We start from the raw sequence: 394 nt of genomic DNA, 5'->3' as shown, positions 1-394 counted from the left end.
CAGGTGGTGAATGTGGAAAAAGCTTATTGGCATATAACTCAAGTAATCCTAGGTGGTGTCCAAATGGCACCAGATGAAGAGGGTAACCCGGTAAATGCACCCGGACTCGGTCGACATGGCAGACGTGTGGGTTGTGACAGTCCTCGTTAGTATAGTGGACAGTATCTCCGCCTGTCACGCGGAAGACCGGGGTTCGATTCCCCGACGGGGAGAGTGTATTTCTTTTCTGCCGAAAGAGGTCACCTAAATCATTGCACCAGAGCAAAGGTCATGTAATACAACAGCATTCAGTAGAAACAACTTTGTGCCATCTTTCTCAAACTTAAGTCACAATCACAGTGACAGCCTGCCTATCTCCATTGGATATGTTGGAAGCTAAGCTCACGGCTTTCGC

At 48.2% G+C, this 394-nt stretch overlaps 1 non-coding gene across 1 annotated transcript; it reads left to right on the top strand.

Annotated features, from left to right (window-relative positions):
* Positions 1-140: 140 nt before the first annotated feature.
* On the top strand, positions 141-212 carry trnad-guc (transfer RNA aspartic acid (anticodon GUC)). Its single transcript has one exon. It is a non-coding gene; the product is annotated as a tRNA-Asp (tRNA).
* Positions 213-394: the final 182 nt, after the last annotated feature.

The sequence above is a fragment of the Seriola lalandi genome, unplaced genomic scaffold, assembly GCF_002814215.2.
Source record: "Seriola lalandi dorsalis isolate HSWRI2012SDOR001 ecotype SW California unplaced genomic scaffold, Sedor1 jcf7180002043552, whole genome shotgun sequence".
NCBI lineage: Eukaryota > Metazoa > Chordata > Actinopteri > Carangiformes > Carangidae > Seriola > Seriola lalandi.
This window is presented reverse-complemented; position numbering and strand designations above follow the sequence as displayed.